Source organism: Pongo pygmaeus, chromosome 4 (genome assembly GCF_028885625.2).
Source record: "Pongo pygmaeus isolate AG05252 chromosome 4, NHGRI_mPonPyg2-v2.0_pri, whole genome shotgun sequence".
Classification (NCBI taxonomy): Eukaryota; Metazoa; Chordata; class Mammalia; order Primates; family Hominidae; genus Pongo; species Pongo pygmaeus.
This window is the reverse complement of record NC_072377.2, coordinates 128,379,513-128,400,196: the sequence shown is the minus strand read 5'-3', so window position 1 is coordinate 128,400,196 and position 20,684 is coordinate 128,379,513.

Genomic DNA, 20,684 nt, shown 5'->3' with positions numbered 1-20,684 from the left:
CAAGTAAAGGAAAGAACCTCAGAGATTGAAGACTATCTTGCTGGAATAAGACAGGCAGACAAGATTAGAAAAAAAAAAAAAAAAAAAAGAATGAAAAGGAATGGGTAAAGTCTTAGAGAAATGTGGGATTATATAAAAAGGCCATACCTACAACTGATTGGGATACCTGAAAGAGAGGGGGAGAATGGAACGAAGTTGGAAAACCTACTTCAGGATATCATCCAGGAGAACTTCGCCAATCTAACAAGACAGGCCAACTTTCAAATTCAGGAAATTCAGAGAACCCCAGTAAGATACTCCCTGAGAAGATTAAGCCCAAGACACATAATCATCAGATTCTCCAAGGTCAAAATGAAAGAAAAAGTGTTAAGGGCACCAAGAGAAAAGGGCCAGGTCACCTACAAAGGGAAGCCCATCAGACTAACAGCAGACCTGTCAGCAGAAATCTTACAAACCAGAAGAGATTGGGGACCAATATTCAACATTCTTAAAGAAAAGAATTTCCAACCCAGAATTTCATATCCAGCCAAACTAAGCTTCATAAGTGAAGGAGAAATAAAATACTTTTCAGACAAGCAATTGCTGAAGGAATTCATCAGCACCAAGCCGTCCTTGCAAGAGCTCCTGGAGGAAGCACTAAACATGAAAGGAAAAACCATTATCAGCCACAGCAAAAACACTCTGAAGTTCACAGACCAATGACACTATGAAGCAACTATCTAAACAGGTCTGCAAAATAACCAGCTGGCATCATAATGACAGGATTAAATATACACATAACATTATTAATGGGCTAAATGCCCCAATTAAAAGACACAGAATGGCAGGCTGGATGAAAAGTTAAGACCCATCAGTGTGCTGCATTCACGAGACTCATCTCATGTGCAAAGACATACATAGGCTCAAAATAAAGGGATGGAGGAAAATTTACCAAGAAAACAGAAAAAAGCAGGGGTTGCAATTCCAGTTGCTGACAAAAGACACTTTAAACCAACAAATATTTAAAAAACACAAAGAAGGGCATTACATAATGGTAAAGGGCTTAATTCAACAAGAAGAGCTAACTATCCCAAATATTTATGCACTCAATACAGGAGCACCCAGATTCATAAAACACATTCTTAGAGACTTTCAAAGAGACTTAGACTCCCACACAATAATAGGGGGAGACTTTAACACCACAATGTCAATATTAGACAGATCATGGAGACAGAAAATTAACAAAGATATTCAGGGCCTACACTCAGCTCTGGATCAAGCAGACCTGATAGATATCTACAGAACTCTCCACCCTAAACAACAGATACACATTTTAGTTTGTGCCAAATGGCAATTACTCTAAAACTGATCACAAAATTTCAAGTAAAACACTCCTCAGCAAATGCAAAAGAACTGAAACCAAAACAGTCTCTCAGACCACAGCTCAATCAATTTAGAACTCAAGATTAAGAAACTCATTCAAAACTATACAATTACATGGAAAATTGAACAACCTGCCCCTGAATGACTCCTGGGTAAATAATGAAATTAAGGCAGAAATCAAGAAGTTTTTTTAAACTAATGAGAACAAAAGACAATGTACCAGAATCTCTGGGATGCAACTAAGGCAGTGTTAAAAGGGAAATTTATATCACTGAATGCCCACATCAAAAAGCTATAAAAATCTGAAATTGAAATCCTAACATCACAACTAAAAGAACTAGGGAACTAAGAGCAAACAAACCCCAAAGTGAGCTGAAGACAAGAAATAACCAATATCGAGCAGATCTGAATGAAATAGAGACACAAAAAAACCTCCAAAAAAATCAACAAATCCAAGAGCTGTTTATTTGGAAAAAAACTAATAAAATATACCACTAACTAGACTAATAAAGAAAAGAGAATATTCAAATAGACACAATCAGAAACGATAAGGGGGATATCACTACTGAGGCACAGAAATACACACAACCCTCAGAGAATACTATAAACACCTCTATGTAAATAAACTAGACAATCTAGAAGAAATGGATAAATTTCTGGATGCATACACTCTCCCAAGACTGAACCAGGAAGAAGTCGAATCCCTGAAGAGACCAGTAATGAATTTTTTTAATTGAGGCAGTAATAAATTGCCTACCAACCAAAAAATCCCCCAGGACCAGACAGATTTACAGCTGAATTCTACCAGAGGTACAAAGAGAAGCTGGTATCATTTCTTCTGAAACTATTCCAAACTACTGAAAAGAAGGACTCCTCATTTTATGAGGCCAGCATCATCCTGATACCAAAACCTGGCAGAGATACAAAGAAAAAGAAGAAGACTTCAGGCCAATATCCCTGAAAAACATCAATGCAAAAACCCTCAATAAAATACTGGCAAACCAAATCCAGCAGCACATCAAAAGGTGTATCCACCAGGATCAAGTCGGCTTCATCCCCAGGAAGCAAGGTCACTTCAACATATGCAAATAAATATATGCAATTCATCACATAAACACAACTAAAGACATAAACCACATGATTATCTCAATAGACCCAGAAAAGCCCTTCAGTGAAATTCAACATCTCTTCATGTTTAAAACTCCCAATAAACTAGGCATCGAAGGAACATACCTCAAAACAATTAGAGCCATTTCTGATAAACCCAAAGCCAATATCATACTGAATGGGCAAAAGGTGGAAGCATTCCCCTTGAAAGTCACCACAAGACAAGGAAGTAAGGAAGTCAAATTGTCTTTGTTTCAGATGACATGATCCTATATCTAGAAAACCCCATCATCTCAGCCCCAAAGCTCCTTAAGCTGATAAGCAACTTTGGCAAATTCTCACAACACAAAATCAATGTGCAAAAGTCAAAAGCATTCCTATACACCAACAACAGACAAGTGGAGAGCCAAATCATGAATGAACTCCCATTCACAATTGCTACAAAAAGAATAAAATACCTAGGAATACAGCTAGGGAAGTGAAGGACCTTTTCAAGAAGAACTACAAACCACTGCTCAAGGAAATCAGAGAGGACACAAACAAATGGAAAACATTCCATGCTCATGGATAGGAAGAATTAATACCAATAAAATGGCCATACTGGGCAAAGTAGTTCATAAATTAAATGCTATTCCCATTAAACTACCATTAACATTCTTCACAGAATTATAAAAAACTATTTTAAAATTCATATGAAACCAAAACAGAGCCTGTAAAGCCAAGACAATCCTAAGCAAAAATAACAAAGCTGGAGGCCTCACACTACCTGACTTCAAAATATACTATAAGGCTATAGTAACCAAAACAGCATGATACTGATACCAAAACAGACATATAGACGAGTGGAACAGAATAGAGACCTCAGAAATAACACCACACATATACAACCATCTGATCTTCAACAAACCTAGCAAAAACAAGCAATGGAGAAAGGATTCCCTTTTTAATAAATGGTGCTGGGAGATCTGGCCAGCCTTTTGCAGAAAATTGCAAGTGGACCCCTTCCTTACATCTTATACAAAAATTAACTCAAGATGGATTAAAGACTTAAATGTAAAACCAAAAAAGCCCTAGAAGAAAATCTAGGCAATACCATTTAGGACATAGGCATGGGCAAAGATTTCATTATGAAAATGCCAAAAGCAATTGCAACAAAAGCAAAAATCGACAAGTGGGATCTAATTAAACTGTTCTGCACAGCAAAAGAAACTATCATCAGAGCAAATGGACAACCTACAAAATGGGAGAAAAGTTTTGCAATCTATCCATCTGGCAAAGGTCTAATATCCAGAGTCTACAAAGAACTTAAACAAATTCTCAAGAAAAATAAAACATTAAAAAGTGGGCAAGGGACGTGAACACAGACACTTCTCAAATGAAAGGATTTACACAGCCAACAAACATATGAAAAAAGCATAACATCACTGATCATTAGATAAATGCATATCAAAACCACAATGAGATACCGTCTCATGCCAGCCAGAATGGAAATTATTAAAATGTCAAGAAACAACAGATGCTGGCAAGGAACAGAGCAATCGGAATAATTTTACACTGTTGGTGGGAATGTAAATTTGTTCAACTATTGTCAAGACAGTGTGATGATTCCTCAATGATCTAGAACCAGAAATACCATTTGACCAGCAATTCAATTACTTGGTATATACCCAGAGGAATATAAATCATTCTATTATAAATATACATGCATGTGTATGTTCATTGCAGTACTATTTACAATAGCTAAGACATGGAATCAACCCAAATGCCTATCAATGACAGAGTGGATAAAGAAAATGTGGTACATATACACAAAGGAATACTATGCAGCTGTAAAACAGAAGGAGATTCTATTGGTCTGTTCTCATGCTACTAATAAAGACGTACCCAAGACTGGGTAATTTATAAAGGAAAAGGTTTAATTGACTCACAGTTCCACATGGCTGGGAGGACTCACAGTTATGATAGAGGGAAAGAGGAAGCAAGACACGTCTTACAAGGCAGCAGGCAAGAGTGCATGTGCAGGGGAACTTCCATTTATAAAACCATCAGATCTCATGAGACTTATTTCCTATCACGAGAACAGCACAGGAAAGCCCCATCCCCATGATTCAATTATCTCCTACTGGATCCCTCCCATGACATGTGGGGATTATGGGAGCTATAATTCAAGATGAGATTTCGGTGAGGACACAGCCAAACCATATCAGAGATCATGTCCTTTGCAGAGACATGGATAGAAATAGAAGCCATTATCATCAGCAAACTAATGCAGGAACAGAAAACCAAACACTCGAAGTTCTCACTTATAAGTGGGTGCTGAACAATGAGAACCCATGGACACAGGGATGGAAACAACACACACTGGGGCCTTTTAGGGGTGCAGGGGGAGAGAGAGCATCCAGAAAAATAGTAGAAAAAGCAGAAGTTTTTACTGTATCAAATAAATATTTAGTCATTTAATATGGTTAGGCTTTGTCTCGACACCCAAATCTCATCTTGAATTGTAATCCCCAAGTGTTTAGGGAGGAACCTGATGGGAGGTGATTGGATCATGGGGTTCCATGATCCCCCATGCTGTTCTCATAATTGTGAGGGAGTTCTCATGAGATCTGATGGTTTTATAAATGGGAGCTTCCCCTTGGATTCTCTTTCTTTCTGTCTCACCTGTAACCATGTAAGATGTGCCTGCTTCCCCTTCTGCCATGATTTCAAGTTTCCTGAGGCCTCCCCAGCCATGTAGAACTGTGAGTCAATTAAACCCCTTTTCTCTATAATTACCCAGTCTCTGGCAGTTCTTTGTAGCAGTGTAAAAACAGACTAATACACTCACATACATAGAAAAAGAAAAAAAGAAGCCAAATAAACTAAATAAGTCAATATACTACTAACAGACATAATTTCTGATGCTAACATTTGTGGTAGTGAAATTATTAACTTTTATTTTTACTTCTCAGTACGTGAGTGTAGCCTCTGGAGATGGATTATCTAGATGCAGGTTCATATCCCAGCTCTATTCTTTACTGTCTGTGTGACTGTGAGCAAGTTACACAAGCTCCCTAAAACTCTATAAATTAGAAAACATAGTCTAGTGAGTAAAATTAAAAATAATGGATGTTTTAACATATGTAGTGCAACTCAAAGGTCTTAGCATAGTGTCTGACATAAACAGTTATTAAATTATAAAAGCAATTATTAGTTATAAAGTATGCAATTATTATTACCAATTGACAATTTTTTTGTAATTACAAAAAATAAGTAAAATTGATAATAAAAATGTGGAGGCTGAAACTCAGGTAAGGAGTCTATCTGTTAGGGCCCAAATGAGGACCTATGAGTGAAAAGACAACTACACAGTGACATTCTAATAGCAAAAAGATTATATTTCTGAAAAAAATAGAGATGTGTCCACCAGGCATGCAAAGAATGGGGATTCCGGGGCAGCTCAACCTGAGCAGAGCACGTCTCCGCATAACTTTTGAAGAAGGCTACAAGAAATGAGCTGTATTTGTTATCTATTGCTGTGTAACAAGTTGCCCCAAAACACAGCAGACTAAAATAAAACACATATATTTTACGCATCTCCAAGTCAGGGTTCTCCAGCTCAGATTCTCTAACAAGGCTACAGTCATCTCAAGGCATGATTAGGAAGAATATCATTCTAGCTGACTCTTAGGGTTGCTGGCAAGATTCATTTTCCTGCAAGCTGTTGGAATGAGTCTGAGTTCCTCACATGCTGTTGGCCAGAGATTTTTCCTTAGTTCTTTGCCACATGGACATCTTCATCGAAAAATCTCACAACATAGCAGCCTGCATCATCAGAGCAAGCTGGAGAGCAAGAAAGAGTATCAGCAAGTTAGCACGTATTAGGAAGAAAGGAGTCACAGTGTTTTCTAAGCTCATCAGGGAAGTAACACTCGAACACATTTGCCATATCCTGTTTCTTAGAAGCAAGTCACTGAGTCTAAATTGCCTTCAAGAGGAGATCATAAATGCCAGAGGAGAGAGGGATAGATCACTGGGAGTCATGTTAGAAGCTGTCTCTCACAGTCTACCCCCTGTTCCCACTCATACATGTCCCTTCCACATGCAAAATCCTTTCAGCCCCTGCTATGATCTCCAAAAGTCTCATCCCACTACAGCATCGGGTCAGATACCAGAGGCTTATCTTCAAAATCAAGCCTATGTGTGGATGAAGATCCTCAGGTGTAGTTCCTGGGGTACACTTCTCCATCTGTAGATCTGAAAAACTAAAGGGACAAGCTACCTGCTCCAACACACCCAAACACTTAACGTTGGGACAAGCATAAGATAACCATTTTAGATACCCCTGTTCAAAAGGAGGGAAAACAGAAGACAGAAAAAGTCCATAGCAATTCGGAAAAACAGCTGGACAAATGTTGCAAATTCCTTTATCAGGTTTCAAGTCCTGGGAAAACTTTTCTGTGGCTCTCAGCTCTATCTTTTGAGTACTTGGTTTGTTTCTCTGAGTCTTCATCTATTTTTCATAAAAGATAGTACATGGCTGTGGATAAATTGCTCTCTCATCTAGTTTCCTGACAGCAGCATTTGGGAAAATATAATTCTTCTTTTCATTTTGCCCTCTCTCTGCCCCTTTCAGTTGAAACTAGCAGTGTACCTGCTAGTGTAGTTTTCTCAAAAACTTTGTGAGCCTCCTGTGAATCCTATTGGGGTTAAATCCACTTTAAAAAGCCACAACCACAAATGTCTTTGAGGAAAGCCCTTCTGTACCTTGAGTTCTTGCTGAGATAGCTGAGGGACAATGTTCTTAAGCTTCCTAGACGCTACATTACCTGCCTGAGGGAATCTGTGAGACACATCCTCCATCCCTTTGTGTGACTGAATATTAATTCGATTTATTTTTCTAAGAATAAGAATAGTTACACCCTCAACTTTTCTCCTAGGCCAGGATTATCTCGAGGCCATGTTTTTTTCTGACAGTTCTCCGATGCCATTTCTTAATTTTAGAATTTTTTGCTGCCTGAAGGAGCTGATAATTTCTCAAAATTATTAATTTACATCTTCTTATTGTTTAATAGTCATCTCAATTTCTCTTTCTTTCTCTCACATTTTACTATAAGCAGTGAGAAGAAATCAAGCATGACCTATCCTTTCAGCTAAGTCACCAAGTTTATTAGGCAAATATTCTCCTTTACATATAACTGTAGACAACAAGGTCATTAATCTTTTGCTATTCCACAACAAGGATCCACCTTCTTCTATTTTGCAATAACATGTTCCTCGCTTTCTGTTGACCCTCACGGGCAATATCTTCAATGTCCAAATTTCTACTAACACTCTGTTCCAGGCAGTCTGGCTTTCTTATCATGATCTTCAACATTCCTCCAGCATCCACTCAACGCCCAGTTCCAGCGTACTCCACATTTGTAGACATTTGTTATGGAAGAACCCCACTCTCAGTACCAAAGCCTGTATTAGTTATCTATGGCTGCATAACAAATTACCCTAAAACTTAGTGGCTTAAAACAACGACATTTATCATCTCATACTGTGGGTCAGGATTCTGGGTGCATTTATCTAGGTCCTCCAGCTCAGGCTCTCTCACAGGGTTGCAGTCATCTCATGGCTCAACTGGGAAGGATTTGCTTCCCAAATCACTCAAATGGTTGTTGGCAGGATTCAGTCTTGCATGGGCTGTTGGAATAAGGACCTCAGTTCCTCAAAAACTTTTGGCCAGATGTGTCTCTCTGTTCCTTACCAAGTAGGGCTTCTCATTGCTTAATATGGCAGCTTGCTTCATTAAAGTGAGCAAGTAAGAGAGCAAAAGAGAATACCAGCAAGGAAGAATTCTAGCAAGATGAAAGCCAGTATCTTTTTGTAACGTAAGCATGGAAATTGCACCTATCACTTTTGATGTATTCTACTTATCAGAAGCAAGTCACTAGATCCAGATCACACTCAAGGAGAGGGTACTGTACAAAGGCATGAATATCAGGAGTCATTGGGAACCACGTCTAAAGCTCTTTACCTCAAGAGCCCCGGTTAGTGGCCAACCACAGCAGCTACCTGAACTGATATGATGAATGGAATCCATTTAGAAGAATATCTGTTTAAAACAATCATTCAAGCTTAGGCATAGTTGATATTTGATAACTGACAAGAATTAAAGCAAATGTTTCTTAATGCTACTCTTTTTGTGAAACTGAACTAAAAACAGAGAAAATCTGCCTGACATCTAAGTAAGTGAGCATGGTTTGTTAAATACTGCAATGTTAATAAGCTAAGTCTCTAGCTTAATATAGATTTTTATCTCTCTGCCTTTGCCAAAATAAAATGAAAAGCCAAATGAAAAATGACTTAGGATAAGTGTTTATAAACTGTTCATTTACCTGGTAAGAGGAACATTAGGAATGAAAGGATAGACAGCAACCCTAGCCCATATTAAAGCTTTAAAAAGTAATACATACAGCTAATTTTCATATGTGAAAAATTCTGGCCAGATGTCATCCAGAATTCCCTGAAGGAAGGTAAGCACTGAGTAACCGAGATGTGGACAAGTATTCTCACAGCTAAATCAAACAGGCAAGCAAACAAACAAAAACACTAGTTCCTAAAGATTAAAAATTCAGCAATATTAAAGACTTTCACTTATGCCAGTGGAGATATTAGTTATTGAGATACTTGTCAGTATTACAGTCAATCCAAGAAAACTCCCAACTCTATCTAAAGGTTGGGATGCATTGTGATCATTTGTAGAGAGAACTTGGATTTGTAGAGAGATCACTTGGAGAGAACAGGCCTGACTTTGAGCTTTGCTACTTACAGGGCATGAAACCATTTAGGCAGATATTTAGCCTTTCTGAACTTTGGAGAGTTCATCTGAAATAAATGCAAAGTGACCAGTGCAGAACATGGTGTGTATCATATGCTCAATAAACAATAGATATGAATGACAGTGCAGGCTTCTAGAGCATGAGTTTCACTATCAGACAAGTTGATGTACCTGGGTTCAAATTTTAGTTCTGTTATTGTCTGTGAAACTTTAGGCAAAAAAACAAACAAACAAAAAAAAAACGCAATCTGTTTTAGTTTCTGTTTTCTCATCTTGAATGGATATAGTGATATATATGTTAGGAGGTTACTATGAGGATAAAATGAATACATATCGTATAAATATATGCAGTGCCTGACATATGGTAAGTCCTCAGAAAACTGTGGTTAGTCTTCTAATGATTGAGTAAAACCAAATTAATTTGATGTAGAATTAGCATGATATTCCAGAATGAATTATAAATGACATTGTGAGAATTCATAATTGATAATGAATTGGCCAAACAAAAAATGTTTCTAGATTAAAAGCAAAGAAGTGAAGGCATTAGAGTTGGGAAAAAAAAATAACAATCAAAAGCATGGTTCACTAAAATTAAAGGAGTTGATTATTTAATAAGAACACATGTAGTACATGGGCTTTTGAAGGTTGGCGCCAAATCTAAATACCTTCCGTTTATGTATTAGCTCCCACAATAAAGATGCTGAAAAGCTGGTCAAATAGATATTGTGTCATTCAGAGTTGACTTAAGACCAGTGGTTGCTCTGGGAAGGCTAATGATTTGGCACCTCTCATACAATATTTTCTTTAAATATTTACATCCTTTTTTATGGAAGCTAAAAGGAAAGAAAGTGATTTTTTCATTAATAAAAACTGTATATGAAAACTGTCACTTACTAACCTCACTAGCTACAGAAAAGTACACATATTGTATAATGTATATTTATACATATTATATAATGTGAATTTTGAAAATAACAGCAAAATATTTCTTACCTTTTCTGTAATTTCTCTCTTAATTTTTTAAAATAATTTTCTAAATGAGACAATATCTTTGTAGGAAAATTAAGGGTTTTACATTTAGATAATTAAACTAAATCACTCATTCCTGGTAAGCCAAACAACATGCATTATTGATTTTTGGAACTGAGCTGACAGTGAGCTCATGCGTGATACACAGAAGTACTCAACACAGGTTGACACCAGTGAGGAGTGAAACCAATTTACATTTTGCCAATTTATTCCAGCGATGTTTCAGTTCCCCTTTTAGATCTGCATCCTAGGTAGATGCTCAGCTTGCCTTCTCATTAATATGGCTCTGAATTTTACTCCAAATTCTATGGGTTGCTGAAACATGATGAAACAATGTTTCAGGGATATGACTCTTCTAGAAAAAGTGATCCTAAAGGCAACACTTCATAGGAAATTCCTGCCATTGGGTATCAAAAGGTGCTGCAGGTTAGCCTGCAGGAAGAAGGCATTAGAAAGGCAATAACTCTTATAGTAACCACAGTAATTAAGCTGGGTCAGCTCCCCCTCCATTGAGCACTAAAAATGAATCCACTGCTTTTGTGGTGTTCTCTTTTTCCCAGAGTGATTCCATGACCGAGCAGGACAATCTTGCTAAGTGGGGAAAAAATATTCACCTTTCCTCAGACCAATGTGCACCTAAGTTGACAATGATTTTTCAGATTACTTTGCATTGCCGTGGTAATTAGGGGGCAGGAATGAGTGGTTTGACATAAATGTCTATGACGAAAGATTGGTAATCACTAAGATAAAATGTGCTAAGCTTTGGGAAAAAATACATCAATAAATATACTTTCCTTTTATGCTCGTCCAAATATTTAATAAAAACTAGAATTTGTTTCCCAAGGCTTAAATCTCCATTCTTTATTTCTCTGAATTAATTGCCTCTGCATTTCAGTTGCTAGTTTATGCATGGGGGAAAAATCAGGTTCAAAAGATTTCACATTAATCTGTTTTCAACAGTAGAATATCTTTTTGAAATTGGGAAAGTGGAAAGGAAATGACAACAGTATAAAACATGTTCCCATGTTCCCTGAACTGTATGCCAGTCTCCAAACTGAGTTTAGTGAGGTTAGCCCTAAGCTTAGGGAGATTGTGTGTGTGTGAGTGTGTGTGTGTGTGTGTGTGTGTGTGTGTGTGTGTGTGTTAACATGTAAAGGCTCTGATATGGTTTGTCTCTCTGTCGCCACCCAAATCTAATGAATTGTAATCCTGAGTGTTGGAGGTAGGACTTGATGTGAGATGATTGGATCATGGGGGCAGACCTGCCCTTGCTATTCTTGTGATAATGATTTCTCATGAGATCTGGTTGTTTAAAAGTGTGTAGCACTTCCCCCTTCACTCTCTCCTGCTCCACCAAGGTAGGATGTGCTTGCTTCCCCTTTGCCTTCTACCACAATTGTAAGTTTCTTGAGGCCTCCCCAGCCATGCTTCCTGTACAGCCTACAGAACTGTGAGTCAATTAAACCTCTTTTTTATTATTATACTTTAAGTTATAAGGTACATGTGCACAAAGTGCAGGTTTGTTACATGTGTATACATGTGCCATGCTGGTGTGCTGCACCCATTAACTCATCATTTACATTAGGTATATCTCCTAATGCTATCCCTCCCCCCTCCCCCCACCCCATGACAGGCCCCAGTGTATGATGTTCCCCACCCTATGTCCAAGTGTTCTCATTGTTCAATTCCCACCTATGAGTGAGAACATGTGGTGTTTGGTTTTCTGTCCTTGTGATAGCTTGCTCAGAATGATGGTTTCCAGCTTCAAACAGACACATGAAAAAATGCTCATCATCACTGGCCATCAGAGAAATGCAAATCAAAACCACAATGAGATACCATCTCATACCCGTTAGAATGGCGATCATTAAAAAGTCAGGAAACAACAGGTGCTGGAGAAGATGGGGAGAAATACGAACACTTTTACACTGTTGGTGGGACTGTAAACTAGTTCAACCATTGTGGAAGACAGTCTGGTGATTCCTCAAGGATCTAGAACTAGAATTACCACTTGACCCAGCCATCCCATTACTGGGTACGTACCCAAAGGATTATAAATCATGCTGCTATAAAGACACATGCACACGTATGTTTATTGCGGCACTATTCACAATAGCAAAGACTTGGAACCAACCCAAATGTCCAACAATGATAGACTGAATTAAGAAAATGTGGTACATATACACCAGGGAATACTATGCAGCCATAAACCTCTTGTCTTCATAAATTACCCAGTCTTAGGTAGTTCTTTAGAGCAGTGTGAGAATGGACTAATACAGAATATTGGTAATGAGAATGAGGCATTGCTATAAGGATGCCTGAAAATCTGGAAGCAGCTTTGCAGGTGGGTAATGGGAAGAGGTTGGGACAGTGTGGAGGGATCAGAAGAAGACAGGATGATGAGGGAAAGCTTGGAACTTCCTAGAGACTTGCTAAATTGTTGTGAGCAAAAATGCTGATAGTGATATGGACAGTGAAGCCAAGGCTGAGGTGGTCTCAAATGGAGATGAGGAACTTATTAGAAACTGGAGTAAAGGTCACTCTTGCTATGCTTTAGCAAAGAGACTAGTGGCATTGTCCCCTCACTCTAGAGATCTGTGGAATTTTGAACATGAGAGAGATGATTTAGGGTGTCCGGTGGAAGAAATTTCTAAGCAGCAAAGCATTCAAGATGTGTCCTGGCTACTTCTAAAACCTAACTCATTTGCATAAACAAAGAAATGACCTGAAACTAGAACTTATATTTAAAAGAGAAGCACAGCATCAAAGTTTGGAAAATTTGCAGCTGGTCATGCAGTAGAAAAGAAAAACCCACTTTCTAAGGAGGAAATTCAAGGCTGCAGAAATTTGCATAAGTAAAGAGGAGCCAAATGTTAATAGCCAAGACAATGGGGAAAATATCTCCAGAGCATGTCAGAGACACTCTTGGCAGCCCCTTCCATCACCAACCTGAAGGCCTAGGAGGGAAAAATGGTTTTGTGGCCCAGGCCAAGGGCCCTGCTCCTCTGTGCAGCCTCAGGACATGGTGTCCTGCATCCCAGGAGCTCCAGCTCTACTTGTGGCCAAAAGGGGCCAAGGTACAGCTTGAGCTTGAACCATTGCTTCAGAGGATGCAAGCCCCAAGCCTTGGCAGCTTCCATGTGGTGTTGGGCCTGCAGTTGCCCAGAAGTCAAGAATTGAGGTCAGAACCTCCACCTAGATTTCAAACAATGTATGGAAATGCCTGTATGTTCAGGTAGAAGTCTGCTGTAGCGGCAGGGCCCTCATGGAGAACGTCTCACAGGACTCTGTGGAGGAGAAATGTGGGGTTGGAGGCTCCACGCAGAATCCCCACTGGGGTACTGCTTACTGAAGCTGTGAGAAGAGGGCCACTGTCCTCCAGACCCCAGAATTGTAGACCCACCAAAACCTTGCACCATGTGCCTGGATAAGCCACAGGCATTCAATGTCAGCTCATGAAAATAACTGCAGGGGATGTACACTGCAGAGCCACAGAGACAGAGATGCCCAAGGCCATGGGAGCCCACCCCTTGTGCATCAGTGTACCCTGGATATGAGACATGGATTTGAAAGAGATTATTTTGGAGCCTTAAGATTTAATGACTATCCTGCTGGGTTTCAGAATTGCATGGGGCCTGTAACTCCTTTGTTTTGGCCAATTTCTCCCTTTTGGAATGGGAGCATTTACCCAATGCCTGTACTCCCTTTGTATCTTCGAAGTAACTGACTTGTTTTTTATTTTACAAATTCATAGGCAGAAGGGACTTGCCTTGTCTCAGAAGAGACTCTGAAATTGGACTTTTGAGTTAATGCTGGAATGTGTTAATACTCTGGGGGACTGTTGGGAAGGCATGATTATGTTTTGAAATGTAAAAAAGGACATGAGATTTGGGAGGGGCCAGGGACAGAATGATATGGTCTGGCTCTGTGTCCCCACCAAATCTCATATTGAATTGTGATCCCAAGCGTTGGAAGAGGAGCCTGGTGGGAAGTGATTGGATCATGGGGCAGATTTACCCTTTGCTGTTCTCATGATAATGAGTGAGTTCTCATAAGATCTGGTTAAGTGTGTAGAACCTCCCCATTTTCTCTCTTCCTTCTGCTCCTGCTGTGTAGGATGTGCCAACTTCCCCTTCACTTTCCACCATGATTGTAAGTATCCTGAGGCCTCCTCAGCCATGCTTCCTGTATAGCTTATGGAACTATGACTTAATTAAACTTCTTTTTTCATAAATTACCACTCTCAGGTAGTTCTTTTTAGCAATGTGACAACAGTCTAAATCATGATCCTTTGTCATCAAGAAAAATTCTCCTCTTACTGCATTTGCTGAGTGCTACTGCTGGAAAACTTGGTCTCTTAGTATTGTTGCAAGGCACTTCCATCCAACTGTATCCCACCCAGTGTACTGTATCCTACATGATAGGATGAGGACCCTTATAAAAGAAACCCTGGAGAGCTGTCTTGCTTCTTCCACAATGTGAGGACACATTGAGACTATGCTGTTTTATGAGCCAGGAAGTACGCCCTCACTAAGCACTGAATCTGTTGTTGCCTTGATCTTGGATTTCCTAGCTTCTAGAACTGTGAAATAAATTTATGTTCTTTATAAGTTATCCAGTTTTTGAAATTTTGTTATAGAAGTGTGAATGGACTAAGACAACACTGGTTGCATGGAAGAGTTAAGGGGTGCTGGAAACTCAATTTAATTCATCCCATTTTACTCTAACAGTGTTTATTTCCACAATCCTGTCAGATTCAGTTTAAAAATACTTAACTTCTTAAAGAAACTCTCTGCTTTTCAAAAATTGTATGAATTAATATCATCTTGATTTACCTTGAATTGTTTGATAGCCTTGGTACTTTTACCCTGATAACTATTAGTGGGAAAACATTGACAGAGGGAGCACCAAGGCCCTCAATAAACATTTTAGGTTCTTGATTAACATTTCAATCACCAGCCTCAGCAGTATTTGAGCTTTCTCTGGGGACTAACTCTAAATCTTTTGAGAGTGATTTTTTTTTCATTCTTTTCCATTTTTGATACAATTAAGGCTGGGGCAAGGTTTTGTGAATACAGAACATATAGGATCCATTTTTCGCCAAGCCTATTCCAAAGATAAGAGAAACTGAGATAAATTGTGTGCCCAGAAACTCCATTCTAAGAGACAGTCCTCTATCAAACAGCAAATATGAGCAAGATATAGCCTTTGGATCATCTCATGTGGTTTTGTGATTTTTTTTCCTCCAGTGTGGACAACCAAGGCTCCTTTGTCATCAAGCAAAATTATCTTCTTACTACATTTGCTGGGTCCTACTGCTGAAGAATTTGTTCTCTTAAGTATCTTTGCAAGGCACTTCCATCCAACTGTACCCTACTGAGCGTACTGCTGCCAAGTTTGTGGACTTCCTATCACCTACCCCCATCTCATACCATGACCACTCCCCTTATTCCCACACTTTCCATCCTCCCACATCCTGCTATCCCCTTACTGGTCTTCTGCTCTGGAAGGGAATCTGAGGTCAACCTGAATTGCTCATTGCTTGGTCCTGGGTCAGATCCCCTCAAACAAATGTTCTAACTGATGCTCTTTAGTTCTCTGGCTTTATGACAAGATGAGTGACTCTTTTACCTGACCAAGTAGACCCCAATCCCTCACTGGACTTTGCTAAGAGAGTTACTTTAAGGGCAGCTGTTTGACAATGACTTCTGTGACCCTAGCTATCTTAAAGTGGAGTGGGACACAGCTCAGCTCATTCATAAAAACTCATAATGACACTTCTCCTTTATCTATACACTATCTGAGTAGATAATCCCTCCAAGATGAGGGTTTCTATTTTAGCCTCACCAAGTTATTATGGGAAAATCACGATCTCTGTAACCAAACATATACATGTATGTCTATTGCAGATTGTATTTTCAAAATATGACTACAAAAAGATATCCCATCCTACATGCTCTTCTAAAATCTTACCATTTCCTCATAAAGATATAGAGTCTAGTTCCTCTTCCCTTCAAACTCATGCGGCTATGGCTTTCTTATAACCCATAGAATGGAAGGGACACCAAATGACTTCAGAGGATAGGTCATAAAAGACAACAGTGCTTCTGTCTTATTAGCTGAACTAGTCAGTCTTGATATCTTCAACTACCATGTAAGCAGTTCAAAGACTCTGTGACTGTCATTCTATTAGGCACTCCAACAGCCCATGCAGAAAGACCCCTAGGGAGGTCCTGAGCCTACATAAGGAGAATGAGATGCCCAACCATTTCCCAGCTATTCCAGTTCCAGTCACAATTTGACAGCAACCACAAGAATGGCAGCACAGCACCATAATTTCCCAGCTAAGTCCTTCCAGAGTTCCTGATCCACAAAAACTTTGAGAGATAAGAAAATGATTGTGTTGTCTTAAGACACTAAATTTTGAAATGATTTACTACATGGCAGTAGCTAATGCTATGACCTGCATGATGTATTCCTCCAAAATTCATATGCTGGAACCTAATCACCAATGTGCTTTTAGTAGGAGGTGGTACCTTTGGGTGGTGATTGGCACCCTTATCGAAGAGACTCCAGAGATGTAGCTAGCACCTTTCACCATGTGAGAACACAGAAAGTACCATCTAAGAAGCAGCAAGCCCTCACCAGACACTCAATCTGCTGGAGCCTTGATTTTAGACTTCCCAGTCTTCAGAACTGTGAGAAATATTTGTTGTTTATAAACCACCCAGCTTATGATGTTTACTTTTGCAGCCTGAATGTACTAAGACAGATAACTAGAACAATGCCTGTATTAGTTGGCTCAGGCTGCCATAACAATGTACCACAGACTAGGTGGCTTAAATAAGAAATCCATTTTCATGGTTCTGGAAGCTAAAGTCCAAGATCAAGGTTATGGCCAATTCAATTTTTGGTAAGGTATCTTTTCCCGGCTTGCAGAAAGCCACTCTCTTGTTATGTTTCACATGGCTTTTTCTCTATTCCTGCATGTGGAGAGAGGGAGAGAGAGGGAAAGAGAGAGAGAGAGGGAGGGAGAGAGAGGGAGGGAGAGAGAGGAAGGGAGTTCGGGGGAGGGAGAGAGAGAGCATGGAAGTAAGCTATCTCTCTCTGGTATCTCTTCTGATAAGAATACTATTCCTATGGGATGAGGGACCCATCCTTATGATCTCATTTAACCTTAATTACTTACTTAGAGGCCCAATCTCCAAATACAGCCCCATCTCCAAGTACAGCCCCCAACATATGAATTTTGGGGGATGCAAACATTCAGTTTACAATAATACCTGAGTTCAAATTACAGTTCTACCACTGTAAAATTGACTTAGCCCGAGCAATTTACTTAACTTCTCTGAGCTTCAATTTTCTTTTGTATAAACATGGAAATAATACTCCTATCTCATCCAATTTTTTTCAGTGCTAAGTGAGAACAAGTATGAATATTTCATTCATGTCTGGAGAGTGTAGATGACAAGCCCCAGGCCTTTTTAGTTAGCTGTCCTCACTGCCTTCTGGTCTCTGAGTAGATAGGGGCTCTGGGACATCCCACAAGGGCCAAAGTAAGTTCTTACTTCTGTTGGGCTAGTTAGTGGCCAACACCTTATTAAAGAATCACAAATTCACTTAAAAACATATAATGATACATAGTAGGGACCAGGCACAGTCACTCACGCCTGTAATCCTAGCACTTTGGGAGGCTGAGGTGGATGGATTGCCTGAGGTTGGGAGTTCAAGATCAGCCTGGCCAGCATGGTGAAACCCTGTCCCTACTAAAAATACAAAAATTAGCTGGGCATGGTGGCAGGCGCCTGTAATCCCAGCTACTTGGGAAGCTGAGGCAGGAGAATCGCTTGAACCCAGGAGGCAGAGGTTGCAGTGGCCTGAGATTGTGCCATTGCACTCCAGCCTGGGCAATAGAGACTCTGTCAAATAAAATAAAATAATAAAATAAATAAAATTAAATAAAATTAAATAAATACAGTAGGAGTTTGGTGTTGAAAGAAAATATAATTAAACCAAGATTCTGCTCTCAAAAAATTCCCATTCTGATGGGACGGGGGCCCCATTAACAAATACTTACATCACAATTTGACAAGTGCTTAATGAGAGTACTATCTATGGGAGAATTCAGTGAATTCTGAATTATGTTACTATCTTATTTAATATTCATCAGAGTCAAGAAAACTAAAGCTCAGAGAGAGTAAGCAACCTTCTTGCCCCAAATCACAGAGCTTACAAGTGGCCAAACAGAATCAGATTCCATATGATTATATCCCAAGATTTTAATATTACATGAAAAATGAGGTTACTGGTCTAGGAGAAGAGTCCTTTCTACTTTAGTGTCCAAGGTTAGGGCTGGTGGGAAAAGCGGGCTCCCCACTCCTAAGCTACTAAATATTGAAAATCAAAATAATCTGTATAATTTACAGCAATTAAGAGATAAGTCTGGAAAGGGGAAAGATACCTATTAGATTGTGTAGCATGAGAGTGCAGAGCATGACATGTATGGAGAGGGAAGAAGGAAGGAGGAGTCAGAAAAAAAGCTAGTAAAAAATAAAAAGACAAAAGTGACTCCACTGAAAAATCCAGCTTGTGTCTTTGCATCCTAGTTAATTAAAATTATATATGTGTTTGTATATGCATACACAAAGAAGTAACTGAAAGGATGATCACCCAAATATTGATGGCAGTTGTGTCAAAGTAGGATTACAGATACAATTTTTTTTTTCTTTGTTTCTTACACTTATACATTGTTGGATTTATTTTATACTAAGCTTCAGTAAACAAGAAATCTGTCAATAGTTAAAAAGAGTCTTCATTGTTTTTCTAAAAAAAAAATGATCTACTTACAGTACATAGCTATCAATAGTGTAATTGATTGGACTTTAATTAAGCAAAAACGCACATAGAGCACATAGAGCAATGTGACAAATGAAAATGTTATGGAATGAAGTTGGGGAGTGATTCTTATAAAAAGATGATATTTACATTTACACTTTATCTTCCTTTTCCATTTCAGGCTTGACTGTGAAACATATACTAACCAGACGGAAGTAAGTCCTAATGGTATGGAGCTCCCATGAGGGCAGAGGGCACATCCATCTTGTTTACTATTGTGTTACCAGCACCTACCTCATTGCCCCGCCATAATAGGCACTCAATATGTATTTTGGAGTAGGGTTGTTTATTGGAGTTCTCCAGAGAAACAGAACCTATATATATGAGAAGATTTATTATAGAAATTGGCTTACATGATTATAGAGGTTGAGAAGGCGCATGATATGACATCTGCAAGCTGGAGAATGAGGAAAACTGGTGATGTAATTCAGTCTGACTCCAAAGGCCTGATTATCTGGTTGCTGATGGGGTAAAAGTCTCAGTCTGAGTCTAAAAGCCTAAGAAGCAGTGGTGCCAGCATCCAAGAGCAGGAGCAGATGAATGCCTCAGCTCATGCAGAGAGTGAATTTGCCCTTCCTCTACTTTTTTGTTCTATTCAGACCCTAAACAGATTGGATAATGCCTGCCCACATTGGTGAGGGCAATCTTTTTCACTCAGTCTACTGATTCAAATGATAATCCCATAAACACACCCAGAAATAATGTTTTACCAGCTACTGGGCAACCCTTGGCCCAGTCAAGCTTGACACATTAAAATTAACTATCACAGATTGCAAAATGTAACTCATCTTAAAACTCTGATGTACAGAGAAATGATAAATTAATTGCTTAATATAAAATTGATAGGGCTTCTTCCTAAATCCCCATCTTCTAGTAGTTCTGGCAGTGGAGTCCCCGTTTATCCAGGACTGAGGGGTCTCCAAGAATAAGATTTTCAGCATTAAAACCAGCAAAGACTTGGAAAGCAAGACAAGATTGTGACCCTAGAGTGGTTTGGGGAAATTGAAGTTCTAATCTGGTTAAAATTTAGTCCATCTGTTAAACTGAGTAGTTCCTTCATGTAAAACTCAGTTTTTCATTTGCAAAACATCTTTTATTCTCTCAGCCTTTTCTCTCCCTCTATCTCTTTTCCTAAGAACAGTACTTGAGGGAGGAAGGGACGGCTCCTGTGACCTCAAAGAAGGGTGGGAAAATGACAGGTCATCAGATCCTCGTGGTATCACTGTACTATTCCAGGCTCTTCTGGTCACTGATAGCTTCTGAGGCAGATGTCTGTAACACTTGAAGTGCTGAGTTCGGCCTCCCTCTTGACATGATCTGAACCATGGGGCACTTCCTGCTTCACCTGGCCTCCCCTTGCTTCCCATTGCCTTATAGCCTTCCAAGCCTGTCACTCCTTCCATCCAGATCATTGGTTGTCCTCTACTCTCAGCCTTTAAGTCTACCTATTTCCCTCTTTTTTGGCTCTTAAAAGAGCATC